Source organism: Salvelinus namaycush, chromosome 7, assembly GCF_016432855.1.
Source record: "Salvelinus namaycush isolate Seneca chromosome 7, SaNama_1.0, whole genome shotgun sequence".
In the NCBI taxonomy this organism is placed as follows: Eukaryota; Metazoa; Chordata; class Actinopteri; order Salmoniformes; family Salmonidae; genus Salvelinus; species Salvelinus namaycush.
Window position 1 is genome coordinate 28,727,270 of NC_052313.1, and position 13,439 is coordinate 28,740,708.

At 40.2% G+C, this 13,439-nt stretch overlaps 1 protein-coding gene across 2 annotated transcripts in view; it reads left to right on the forward strand.

Moving 5' to 3' along the window:
- The first annotated feature begins 5,486 nt into the window (after positions 1–5,486).
- The window catches only part of dnajb6b (DnaJ heat shock protein family (Hsp40) member B6b), a 37,793-nt gene continuing 29,840 nt past the window's right edge, over positions 5,487–13,439 (forward strand). For both annotated transcript variants that reach the window (XM_038997901.1, XM_038997902.1), the window contains exon 1: positions 5,487–5,631. The gene's annotated coding sequence lies outside the window, so the exon portion shown is untranslated. The remainder of the gene's footprint in view (positions 5,632–13,439) is intronic.

Genomic DNA, 13,439 nt, shown 5'->3' on the forward strand with positions numbered 1-13,439 from the left:
CTTGCCCTGGCTGTAATGCGTATCCACCAGAGCATGTGAGCAGAGTTGAGCGGTTGGAAAATCCCGCACACCGTTCCAGCACTCCATGTCCTTTCCTGCAGTTCCGCTAAAACCTATCCGTGCTCACAGGGGAAAAAACTGCCACTCCAAATTGACTCCATTCATATAAATGACAATTTAACCAGCACCCATCTATTTTTGTGACTACCTGGACCTACCGTTTTGTTTTAAGTATTTAAACCAAGCCATATGGATTTGAATGAAAAGTATTTGAATGAACATGAAAAGGTGAATGTAAGAAGCGAACATCATTTCAAATAGACTACGTGTCATATTAAACAGCATATAAACACTCTAAATAGGTCAGGAGCCAGACCTAAGAAGGAACGAAAATTAATTATTTAGGTTGTATTATTTCAAGGCTATAGCCTACAAAGAAATACATTGTGAAGCATTTGCGAGTGAGACACAATAGGCTGGTATGGACATTAAGCGCTTAAAGCATTTAAACAACATATCGTTATATGAAATCATTATAGTCTATAAATTGTGCATTTAGGCTGTGACTTAGAATTAAATACAAATTAAATGAAAAAAATACTTATTAGTGCCTTTGAATTCCTTTTTAGAATTCCTTTTTAGAAACACGATTTTGGCCGGTCTGTGGCTTCAGGCTCATGCGATGGTGAGCAGGTCAGCAGCGGAGAATATCCTCTCCACACTTGCAGAGCCACTGGGGATGTTAAACACCCTTTTGGAAACTCTTCCAGGCTGGGCAGAGATGCAGAGTTGTTTTTTCTTTCTTTCTATAAATAGGCCTAAATGTTTTTAGGTAAAATAACCCAATCGTAACGGAAAGCTCATTGAACGTGGGAATATGCCAGGGCTGTTGGGCCAAAATCAATTATGGCCTATTGTGTAGATAATAGAAAGAAAATGAACTAAACGTTTAAGAGATCGGATGTTTAGTTTATAAATACTTTGCTACAGTCTACCCACCTCTTTCCTTTTTTGGGGGGGCATGTGCACGTAGTAAAAGTACGCCATCATGCTTTTGGGATACGTGTCTTTCCAGATTCCACAATGATTCACCTCACTACCTCTCTTGCTCTTGGTCCTTATCTTTGCAAGTCACCTCGATTTAGCACCTGTGCGTTTGATCAATTTCTTTATGAAAATATTTAGCGAACTCCATGACAGTAGCTAAAGCAAGGGGCTATAGCAGCACACAAGTAGATTACAAATGCATGCTGGGGCGGGCATGCCCTGAGCTCGTGAAGTGAGCGCCACTGGAGCAAAATTGGAGCGGATGATGAGCCCTAGGCTCCATCCAGCCTTTGGGAATCTCGCTCCACGCTCACGCTCCAGTCAAATTGGGTACGTTCCGCTCACACACTCTGCTGTCCACCTTATGGAGCAACAACTGTGATTTGGTCTGAAATGGCACCCTATTCCATATATAGTGTACTACTTTTGACCAGAGCCCTATGGGTCCTGGTTGAAAGTTGTGCACTACCTAGGGAATAGGGTGCCATTTACGACTGATGTTGTCAAGTTGATAAGGCTAGTGAAACCTGACTATCCATGTATCAAAATAGTGGAGAAAAGTGTCTGAATATGATTAAATACGTTTTTTCTTTTTATTTAAGTGTATTTTTTGTTGCCGGGTAATTTAGAGTAAAGGACCCGGGCATAAAAAAAGGTGCTTTGTGGGATATCTCCTCTGGAGTTTTATTGCCCTCTGACATATAATGAAAGAAACATCCAGTTAAGAAACACGGAGCAGAAACTATTCTGGCCTTGAGATGCATTATCGTCCCGGGCACAAATTAAGATTGTGGGGCTTTGTCATAAATCTACCCGAGCCCTATGCAGTTGGGCTGAGGGGATTTTTGTATCCCTCTTTGGACCGTTTCCATCCATCCCTCCTCTCCTGGTGTGTATCCTAAATGGCACCCTATTCCCCATATAGTGCTCTACTTTTGACCCATAGAGCTCTGATAGTAGTGCCATTTGGGACGTAGTCATGGAATAGCCAAGCAGTCTCCCCTGCTCCCGAACAGAAATCCCATGCATCCTACAGGCCAGGGGGGAACTCAAAGCGGTAATTGGGTCTTAAAAAGCTGACTTGTCGAGCTGAAATGAGGAATTCATCTCAATTACGTTGAGATTTATTTAGGCCTATTACCTTGTGATGGATTATAACTGACAAACTTAATGCTAGTGGCCATGAATCATTTCATATTGCAAGATATACTTAAGATTACTCAAACCCCTTTAAAAGGGTAATTTAAGTTTTTGAAGTAGTTCATTTTATGCCAAAATCATTGATTTAGAAGGGATGTTATTCACCAAAAGGCCTTAATTAGATAATTTAGCCTTAATTTAGCCAAATGTCTGAACATGATTGTTAGGTTACAGGTTGAAGGTTCACAGAATTAAAAAATAACAACGTAATGTGTATCTCTATGATCAGGTTACTCCATAATTGAAATCTATAATGAACAAAAATGTAAATGCAACATGCAACAATTTCAAAGATTTTTCTGAGTTAGTTCATATAAGGCAATCAGTAAATTGAAATAAATTAATGTGTGGTTCCCACGATGAAGCATGGAGGAGGTGTGATGGTGTGTTTGTGCTTTGCTGGTGACAGAATTCAAGGCACACTTAACCAGCATGGCTACCACAGCATTCTGCAGCGATACGTCATCCCATCTGGTTTGCGCTTAGTGGGACTATCATTTGTTAGTGACAATGATCCAACACACCTCCAGGGTGTGTAAGGGCTATTTGACCAAGAAGGAGAGTGATGGAGTGCTGCATTAGATGACCTGGCCTCCACAATCACCCAACCTCAACCCAATTGAGATGGTTTGGGATGAGTTGGACCACAGAGTGAAGGAAAAACAGCCAACAAGTTCTCAGCATATGTGGGAACTCCTTCAAGACTGTTGGAAAAGCATGCCTCATGAAGCTGATTGAGAGAAAGCCAAGCTGATTGAGAGAAAGCCAAGAGTGTGCAAAGCTGTCATCAAGGCAAAGGGTGGCTACTTTGAAGAATATAAAATATAAAATGCATATTGATTTGTTTAACACTTTTTTGTTTACTACATGATTCCATATGTGTTATTTCATAGTTTTGATGTCTTCACTATTATTCTACAATGTAGAAATAGTTTTTAAAAAAATTAAAAAAAATTGAATGAGTAGATGTGTCTAAACTTTTGACTGGTACTGTAGCTGGATCTACACAACCACGACACGTGGGACCTGGTTTCATTTTGACATTATACTACTTTTGTGGTCTGAAAACATCGGAAAAACTTTCATTTATGAGTGACATGTCCCTTTGAGCTCAGATCTCTCTCAGGCCCATATTTTTCTCCTCAGCAAAAAATGCACATATAAAAACGCCTCTGGAGGCTTTGTGGTTTCTTGAACACGAGCGCCATCGCGTGGCCAATTTATGCACCTGACGGAAAAGAGATCTGACACTGATTGATAGGTAGGCCTAGTTTACACTGAATTTGACACTGAAAAGAAAAATGCTTAAAAGTAACTGCAATACAATTCACTATTTCCCTCTATTTATAAATAAATAGTGATGTTTGATCAAATTAAAGTAATATCTTATCAATGACAGAGTCACCATATTTGCATAAAAGTTCACCATAATGCTCTGTTTCCGACGTGATGCTGCGTCATGGTTAAGCTAGCCCAGGCACGACTGGGGGAGTGTCACATACCTTGGCTTTGATTTGTGTACATTTCCATTTAACCCACACAAGTTCTTGAGTCACTTCCACGTTTTTACTGTCAGTGGTTTTAAGCAGTTATGATTATCAGGCCTATATGGTTATTGCTTTGTTTAGGCAAATTGTTCCAAATTGTTTTGATGCTCTATTGTCTATTTAAGCAATTATACGATCAATATACCACGGCTAAGGGCTGTTCTTATGCAAGACGCAAAGCGGGTGCCTGGATTCAACCCATATACCACAAACCCCCGCGGTGCCTTATTGCTATTATAAACTGGTACCAACTTAATAAGAACAGCAAAATAAATGTTTTGTCACACCCGTGGTATATGGTCTGATATACAAAGGCTGTCAGCCAATCAGCATTCAGGGCTCAACCACCCAGTTTATAATATCGTTGCGTCTTGCATAAGAACAGCCCTTGGCCATGGCATATTGGCCATATACCACACCCCCTGGGGACTTATTGCTTAAATAGACAATTGAGCATCAAAACCTAGAACAATTTTCCTAAACAAATGAATAACCATATAGGCCTGATAATCATAACTGCTTAAAACCACTGACAGTATAAACGTGGAAGTGACTCAAGAACTTGTATGGGTTAAATGGAAATGTACAGCCCTTGGCCATGGTATATTGGCCATATACCACACCCCCTCGGGCCTTATTGCTTAAGAATAACATTATTAGACATAATAGGGCGTTTTCTTACACATATGAATCTTAGTCCTATGGAGACTCCATTGAGCATGCTTTTTTCGGCCAAGACTTAAGCTGTGTCCGGGAAACCGGCCCATAGAGATGCACTAAAGTGAAATTATCTCCCTCTCATGAGAAAATATAATATTGTGCCATAAACGTCCACTTCATATCTATTGCGCTCCATATTCTGATCCTATTTTCCTTATAGGCCCTGTTCACGAAGCTAATTAGATATTGACCGCCACAATGTCCGTAATTAATAGACTATCTATCACTTTCATTGAGACTGCGTCCCTGGCACCTGCAGACGGCCTTGACCGCTTCAATGTCATTGTGGGTAATCGTCATCTCGAGCTGGTATAATTACAGTTGAACAGTCGGTGAAATCCAAGCAGGCTTGGCTGCTCCGTTTCGGGGTCAATTTCATAAAGATTCAGGAATAGACTAAATAGGCTAATTGAATAATTTTAGATTTACTATTAGGGGTATTGTAATTTCAATTGGGTTATTTGCCTATTCACTGGATCAAAATAAGGTTTAGGCTACGCATTACCTTTAGATCTATCCAAATAGCCAGGAAATTTTCAATTCTTGCCCATGTAGTTTAGAAAATTCCATTATTTATTCAATGCCATTGAATGAGATTATAAAAACACCATTTGCAGACTACATCAGGCTACGTTTGCTCAGCAGATGGCGTGAACTTGCGTGATAGAATTTAACCTTTCCAATACTTTCGCATTCCTTCATACACTTCTAGCATTGAAACGCAAAACGGTGTTGAGTAATGTCAATGACCCTTCGAGCAAATTGGCCATTTCCAGAACATTAACAAATTCCCGCGTACCATTCACAACTGTTCCCAATCCCTCTCTCTCTAATGCAGGAAGTGACAGTTGTTCACATGTGCGCAGAGCGCATCATTTGCACAGCTCCTATTGGCATACGGGTGTTTTACAGTCACGAGACTATCCATGTATATATGACATCTGAGAAAGCGTTGCTCAGTTCAAACACTGATGAGGTACCACAAGCACGAGCAGAATTTCCGGAGACGCACAGTTTCCAACCATAGACGGATTGCTAAAAACAAAACCTAGTTAATTGGAATTCACATAGGTCAGTAAACGAAGGCACGGGGACATTTCTTCAGCTGGGGTGGAAGGTGAGCGCATTTTTTTCTGGACGCTAATGTTGTCGCTGGTGATGGTTAATTTGGTGGGGCGAGGGCAACTCACGACCTCAGTGATCTTCAGGTCGGGAAAGTCGACCTCTAGAAAGATACCCGAAATTGGACTTTGAAATCTGAGTTGGATGACCATTAAAAAATCTCAGTCGGAGCTCGTGTTTCTTTCGAGTTCCAATTTGCCTTGAACGCAGTAATTGTGTCAGTGTTCAAATCTGCTGTAACGTCTCGCTCCTGTCAGCGTCGCGAGCCCACGTAGACCAGTGTTTCCAATTCCGGTCCCCGAGTACCCCCAACAGCACACATTTTTGTTGTAGTCCCAGACAAAAACACCTGATTCAACAAGTCAAGGGCTTGATGACAAGTACATTCAGGTGTCCTTGTCCGGGGCCACAACAAAAATATGTGCTTGGGGTACCCGAGGACTGGAGTTGGGGGAACACTGACCTAAGTGTTTCAATGTCGCAACCTTGCGGTGGAGAGCCGCTGTCACTTGACTTTATTCTGTTGCAGCTGCGTATTTGAAGCCCTTCATTCAGCTCAAATGAACTTCACCATAGGTATAGAATATTGTTTCAATGGGTGTCATATTAGTTATTGCTTTTGATCGATGTACAGGTACCTAGCCCTTGATAATGAATCTGTGCCATTTCAGTACACATACGAGTCATTGGACGAAGGCGTCTTCAGTAAGGGGGAGTTTTGATAAGAGCCCTGATAACAGCATCACTTAGTTCACCGGCGCACAATTGGCCCAGCGTCGTCCGGGTTATGGTTAGGGTTTGGCCGGGGTAGGCGTCATTGTAAAATAATAGTTTTTGTTCTTAACTAACTTGCCTAGTTAAAGTTTAAATAAATATGGGTTTGGAAGCATAAAGACCTTATCTTTAATATCAGTGAGAAATAATAGGGTAATAAAAGGTTACGTTGATACACACCTTTTGTAGGGTTAGTGTTCCCACATGGCCGTATCTCCATGTTACAATGCGTGTTTAGCATAATAGATAGAAGACAGAGGGACCACCAGTGCTAATGAGCTATTTAGCATGTCAACAGAAGGCCGCCAGAAACCTGTTGTCACTGAAAAATACTATCAGCTGAAAACTCGGAAGCCGGTTGAAACAGTCTACAGTAAGTGTATATTTGCGAAATGATTTGGATGTGATATGAAAGTAAAGAGCTTCATGTTTCTAGAACGTATCGCATTTGAGAATCAATTCACATTTAGATGGAGTATTTAGCTGCCAGAGACAGTCTCCCTCTGAAAATAACATATAAAGACCTTAAGGAGCAATGGTAGGCTGGGCTAATGGGTACCATGCATTTATGCTGAAGGGCAGGGCAATGTTTCCCAATGACAGATGCCATATCAACAGTCACTAACTTAGTTCAATGTATTTGTTTTTGTCAGTGCAGCATTGGCATCAGAAGTATACAATATGCTAATGACACGCCTTTGATATAACATTTCAAGGAGATAGTGAAGACTTATTATTATCAAATCTAGAATGACAAAAACGCTATCTTCAATATTTACAGTTGAAGTCGGAAGTTTAGACACCTGAGCCAAATACATTTAAACTCAGTTTTTCACAATTCCTGACATTTAATCATAGTAAAAATTCCCTGTCTTAGGTGAGTTAGGATCACCACTTTATTTTAAGAATGTGACATGTCAGAATAATAGAAGAGAGAATGATTCATTTCAGCTTTTATTTCTTTCATCACATTCCCAGTGGGTCAGAAGTTTACATACACTCAATTAGTATTTGGTAGCGTTGCCTTTAAATTGTTTAACTTGGGTCAAACGTTTCAGGTAGCCTTCCACAAGCTTCCCACAATAAGTGAATGGGTGAATTTTGGCCCATTCCTCCTGACACAGCTGGTGTAACTGAGTCAGGTTTGTAGGCCTCCTTGCTCGCACACGCTTTTTCAGTTCTGCCCACTACTTTTCTATAGGATTGAGGTCGGGGCTTTGTGATTGCCACTCCAATACATTGACTTTGTTGTCCTTAAGCCATTTTGCAACAACTTTGGAAGTATGCTTGGGGTTATTGTCCATTTAGAAGACCCATTTGCGACCAAACATAAACTTCCTGACTGATGTCTTGAGATGTTGCTTCAATTATATCCACATCATTTTCCTTCTCATTATGCCATCTATTTAGTGAAGTGCACCAGTCCCTCCTGCAGCAAAGCACCCCCACAACATGATGCTGCCACCCCCGTGCTTCACGGTTGGGATGCTGTTCTTCGGCTTGCAAGCCTCCCATTTTCCTCCAAACATAACGATGATCATTATGGCCAAACAGTTCTATTTTTGTTTCATCAGACCAGAGGACATTTCTCCAAAAAGTACGATCTTTGTCCCCATGTGCAGTTGCAAACCGTAGTCTGGCTTTTTTATGGTGGTTTTGGAGCAGTGGATTCTTCCTTGCTGAGCGGCCTTTCAGGTTATGTCGATATAGGACTCGTTTTACTGTGGATATAGATACTTTTGTACCCATTTCCTCCAGCATCTTCACAAGGTCCTTTGCTGTTGTTCTAGGATTGATTTGCACTTTTCGCAACAAAGTACGTTCATCTCTAGGAGACAGAACGCGTCTCCTTCCTGAGCGGTATGACGGTTGCGTGATCCCATGGTGTTTATACTTTCTTACTATTGTTTGTACAGATGAACGTGGTACCTTCAGGCGTTTGGAAATTGCTCCCAAGGATGAACCAGACTTGTGAAGGTCTACAATTTTTTTTCTGAGGTCTTGGCTGATTTCTTTAGATTTTTCCCATGATGTCAAGCAAAGAGGCACTGAGTTTGAAGGTGGGCCTTGAAATACATCCACAGGTACACCTCCAATTGACTCAAATGATGTCAATTAGCCTATCAGAAACTTCTAAAGCCATGACATAATTTTCTGGAATTTTCCAAGCTGTTTAAAGCCACAGTCAACTTAGTGCATGTAAACTTCTGACCCACTGGAATTGTGATAGTGGAATAATCTGTCTGTAAACAATTGTTGGAAAAATTACTTGTGTCATGCACAAAGTAGATTTCCTAACCGACTTGCCAAAACTATAGTTTGTTAACAATAAATTTGTGGAGTGGTTGAAAACCAAGTTTTAACGACTCCAACCTAAGTCTGTGTAAACTTCCGACTTCAACTGTATCAATTGCCATTCTTTGCCACTAAGCATATTACAAAACAATTAATTATAAAGTATTTTACTGTAAGTAATGAGGCATAGGTGATGCTTTCTTCATAAAGAGAGCACAGTAACTATTAATTATGTCATTGAATTACCACCTCAACTGCCACAAGATAGGGCCAACTGTCTAGCAGAGGACATGAGTCCATTAAGATGCCTGAATTCCAGTGGGCTCACAATGACTTTACAGCATGGTGCCACTAATCTGGGGATTGAATGCACATCGTGTTGTTCCCTATGTCACATAAACCACGTTCTCACTAGATGCCAGTTCTGAAAACGAGTTACATTTCATGTAGCCTACATCAAATCAAATTTATTTATATAGCCCTTCGTACATCAGCTGATATCTCAGTGCTGTACAGAAACCCAGCCTAAAACCCCAAACAGCAAGCAATGCAGGTGTAGAAGCACGGTGGCTAGGAAAAACTCCCTAGATACAGAAGTTATGCATGAATTAACTTGAATGTCTGATACTGTTTGTAGTTCTATGCATCCCCCTAACTACTAGACCCGATTCTTACCATCACAGACAAATGTGAATCTAAAACAAGTTCGCTAGCCTTTTCCCCATGCGTTTTACACAAAGAGTTCTTAGGAAGAGCTAATGATAGCCACTAGAATTAGGGAGAAGTACTGTCTCACTTCCCCCATATCCCTGGCTGTAACGTTTTTTCAGTAGTTGGCAAAGAAGTGAGTCATCATATTTTAGAACCTGCCCCGGGCGATAGGAACCTCTGTTAGAGTAGCCTACTTCTACTGACTATCTTTCCTTTACAAAGGCATTATTGGTGAGGTTTGACTTCTTCATACTGGCCCGTACACACTCGGGTTGCATAACACATTTGACACAATGGTTATGATACAACCGATATTCTTGTGACGCAACGGAGTTTGTCTGCACAAAAGTATTGTCTCCACAAGAGCTGTGTAAACATTTTTGTTTGGACAAATGCTCAGTTCGATCACAACAGTTTTGTCAAATGCGTTCTACGTCAGTTGTACCAACTGAGTGTGTATGGGGGCATTAATACTATGGACTCTAGATGGTAGTCAATCCAGTCAAATAGATTTATGAGTGTACAATATTTATAAACTGCCTGGACAAGTTGTGAGGCGCACGGCATCGTTAGACATGAGATATTATGCTGGCCCCATGGGTATATGTCCAAACTCAAACCATTTCCCCCCCTCATTTTACCACAGTTGGATTTGGCAATTGAATCAAACCGTCTGGGAAGATTTAACATCTTGGCACCCTTGTGTGCTCACTTGTTTTTCTAGTTTTCATGAATCCCCATGAAATATCTTTTAATTGCTTTCATCAGATACTGTATTCAGAAGCTTCCACCTTGAAATGTAATTTGGCACAGCACTACAGTATAATGCCTAACAAACTGAAAATGTTTGTTTTAGTCTCAGCAACCCAGAATCGAATCTCGCAAGATTGGGCCAGATCGGCCCACCCCCAAGTGCACCCCTGCGAAATTGTGATTCGACAGAAATAATGAGTGACTCAAAATATATATATATATATATACTGTCCACCGGTAAAAATGTTTTTCATAATCCATATCCCTCAGCCTCCCGACAGATGTAACCTAACATTTTTATGTTTTGTCTTTCATGAGAGACTATAGCCTAATAAACTGAACCTGTGTGTGTGAACTTAGTCTGCTCGGCTTACACACTGAGAACAAACATCTTCAGTATGCATCGCTTTCCACTTCTAACAGGGTAGGCTCTGAGGCTAGGTACCTTGTCTGCATCTGTTCACACTAATAACCCCCCTCAACGTAACCTCTGTACCTCAGCTGTTACTCACACAACTCAGTTACCTTAGCAACCAGCTGGAATGAGAATGCAAGGGTACATTTCCTGCACCATTTGCATGCGCCTTTAAAAGTGGAACTTACAGCGTTTTAGCAACATGAAATCGTGTTAAAATCTGTTCATATACCACCCCAGCAAGAAGCGGGGGGGTTATATGCGACCACTTATATGGTCATTTACACATTTTCATACATTCATAGAATGTTTGGGTATGACGTAGAGTAAAGCATTTGTGAAAAGTGGGAAAGCAGCCATACATTTTTGGCAATTAATAGACAGACACTGCAGTAAATTAAACCTCTTACATTTGGGAATTTTACAGTCCTATTGATCAAACAGCATACCTTTTCATGGTTATCTCACCCTGTTGCCAATTCACATCAACAACAACAAGATCAACAGCTAATGTTAGCCAGAGTGAGATGAGGAAACAGTAGATAAACCCTCAACTTTTTCAGCTTGTAGTTGGCTATCAAAATTGCACTGCCAAACGATGGGGAATAGTAGCCTGCTCGCCCCTTCTGCAGCTTCCCTGCCAACCTGGTCTTGGAGCATTTTGTATTATTCTGTACGTAAATCACACTCCATTTAGTATGATATGTTACCTTTCGTATGGTATGTATTCATTTGTTGATGTCATCACTCACTTCATATGATATGTTAACAATTATAATTTGTATTATATGTTACAAATTTGAAAAATGTACAATATGTTATGAATTTGCAAACATACAATATGTTACCAACCACCCTAGGCCTTAACTTCTTATGGCTGCAGGGGCAGTATTGAGTAGCTTGGATGAAAGGTGCACAGAGGTGCCCATATTAAACGGCCTGCTCCTCAGTCCCAGTTGCTAATATATGCATATTATTATTCATATTGGATAGAAAACACTCCGAAGTTTCTAAAACTGTTTGAATTATGTATGTGAGTATAACAGAACTCATATGGCATGCAAAAACCTGAGAAGTTCCACTTCCTGTTTGAATTTTTTCTGACGTGGCAGATTTTCAACCAAGCTCTCAATGAAATTACAGCGAGATATGGATGAGTTTTCACTTCCTACGGCTTCCACTAGATGTCAACAGAACTTTGTCTGATGACTCTAATGTGAAGGGGGGCCGAAGGAGACAGGAATGAGTAATCACTGCCACGAGCTGATCACGCATTCACCATGCGCCTTCACATGAGGAGGACGTCCGTTCCACCGCTCTTCTGAAGTCAATCTAATTCTCCGGTTGGAATGTTATTCAGGATGTATGTTAACAACATTCTAAAGATTGATTCAGTACATCGTTTGACATGTTTCTACTGACTGTTACGGAACTTTTGGACATTTCGTCACGTTATAGTGGAGGCGCTTTGTGACTTTTGAATTGTTTACCAAATGCGCTAACCAAAGTAGCTAATTGGACATAAATAACGGACATTATCGAACAAATCAAGCATTTATTGTGGACCTGGGATTTCTAGGACTGCATTCTGATGAAGTTCATCAAAGGTAAGGAAACATTTATCATGTATTTTATGGTTTCTGTTGACCCCAACATGGCGGCTAATTTGGCTGTTGTTCTGAGCTCCGTCTCAGATTATTGCATGATTTGCTTTTTCCGTAAAGTTTTTTAAAAATCTGACACAGCGGTTGCATTAAGGAGAGGTATATCTATAATTCCATGTGTATAACTTGTATTATCATCTACATTTATGTTTTTTTCTGTTGAAACGATGTGGCTATGCAAAATCACTTGATGTTTTTGGAACTAGTGAATGTAACGCGCCAATGTAAACTCAGATTTTTTTGTTATAAATATGAACTTTATCAAACAAAACATGCATGTATTGTGTAACATGAAGTCCTATGAGTGTCATCTGATGAAGATAAAAGGTTAGTGATTAATTTTCTCTTTCTGCTTTTTCTGACTGCTATCTTTCGCTGGAAAAATGGCTGTGCTTATTGTGGTTTGATGGTGACCTAATATAATCGTTTGTAGTGCATTCGCTGAAAAGCATATTTGAAATCGGACACTTTGGTGGGATTAACAACAAGAATACCTTTTAAAATGATATAAGACACATGTATGTTTGAGGAATTTTAATTATGAGATTTCTGTTTGAATTTGGCGCCCTGCACTTTCTCTGGCTGCTGTCATATCTATCCCGGTAGCGGGATGCAGCCATAAGAAGTTAACGTTTAAAAAAAAAAAAATAACGTGCCCAACGTAAACGGATATTTTCTCTGGCCCAGATCGTAGAATATGCATATAATTTACAGATTAGGATAGAAAACACTCCAAAGTTTCCAAAACTGTCAAAATATTGTCTGTGAGTAAAACAATACTTTTTCTGCATGCGAAAACCTGAGAAAAAGTAACCCGGAAGTGATATATACATTTTTTTTTTAATCTGTGTTTCCTGGCCCGCCTATCCTCCATTTTTAAAGGGGTATCAACCAGATTCATTTTCCAATGGCTTCCTCAGGCTGTGACCAGGCTTTAGACATAGTTTCAGGCTTTTATTTTGAAAAATGAACGATTGTCGTTCGGACAAAACTAGTCAAGTGTCCCCGAAATAGTTCCTGCGCACGTGAGAGGAGCTCACCATTTTCCTTTCGTCTCTGAATGAATAGGTTATGATCTGGTTGAAATATTATCGATTATGTTTGTTAAAAACAACCTGAGGATTGATTATAAAAAACATTTGACATGTTTCTACGACCATTACTGATACTTTTTGGAATTTGTCGAACGGA